The sequence below is a fragment of the Penaeus monodon genome, chromosome 24, assembly GCF_015228065.2.
Source record: "Penaeus monodon isolate SGIC_2016 chromosome 24, NSTDA_Pmon_1, whole genome shotgun sequence".
Taxonomy (NCBI): domain Eukaryota; kingdom Metazoa; phylum Arthropoda; class Malacostraca; order Decapoda; family Penaeidae; genus Penaeus; species Penaeus monodon.
The window spans coordinates 14,868,126-14,869,094 of NC_051409.1; the positions used below are offsets into that span (position 1 = coordinate 14,868,126).

At 27.3% G+C, this 969-nt stretch overlaps 1 protein-coding gene across 1 annotated transcript in view; it reads left to right on the forward strand.

Annotated features, from left to right (window-relative positions):
* Positions 1-969, forward strand: part of LOC119588872 (A disintegrin and metalloproteinase with thrombospondin motifs 9-like) — a gene marked incomplete at its 5' end in the record, with an annotated part of 149,434 nt that overhangs the window by 137,271 nt on the left and 11,194 nt on the right.

Consider the following 969-nt stretch of genomic DNA (forward strand, 5'->3'; position numbering starts at 1 on the left):
ATATAAAATGCTTCCGTTTATGACTAACCTGTTTTTTTCTGCTTTATACTCTTATTTTGTTATTTCATTGAGTAATATTACAATGTTTTGACTCTTTTTTTTTGTTTCTTCCTTTTTTGTCTTCTTTTCTGTTTTACATATATTTATTTTTCGGAAAATTTGTAAAAAAAAAATCTAATTACTCCAACTAAATCAACTTCTATATAAGTTGACCTTGATTTTCTTTTCTCGAATACACATTTTTTCTTCATGTTTATTTTTAATCCGTTCTCATTATTCTTTATTCAAATTATCCTTGTAGTTAAAAAAAAAAACTCCCGCAGTATCATTTCCTTTGTCTCGTTGAAAGCCTTAAAGACATTATCATTATTATTAGAATCATATTCACTTTGATATGTTGATGGGGAAAGTTGTAATTAAAACCAGAAATCTTAACCACTGCGTTGCCCAAATTACTCAAAAGATGATGAACTCTTTCAGTCTTGCAATCCCTAATACGCTATTAGTGAATGCAGAATGAGAGTAATTTTGCTAAATATATTGTCAACCATCTTGTTTTCAAAAGTGGTGTCAATTTTATTAATCAATATATTTCTTATGACTGATATAGCAGTAACGGAAAATACATATTATTATCACAAGTTTTCCTGTTCCTGTTGGTAACTATATCATTTTCTTCATCTCTATTTCTTTTATATTTTTTTCTCTTCCCATATAATCTTGTCACAAAAGAGATAGATCTCCGTTTAAAATAATCCCACAAACTGGATGTTAAAAGCTTCAAAACTAACCAAAGCCTCTGAGTGAATGTTTGACCTTAATTTCTTTTATATAAAACATAACTTTTTTCATGTGACATAACATTAATCGTAATTTTGACATAAACCTTTCAGATAAGTCCGTTTTGGCCTTAATTTAAGAAAAATCTTGCGTTCTATATATATATTTTTTTACATCATTCATTAGAAC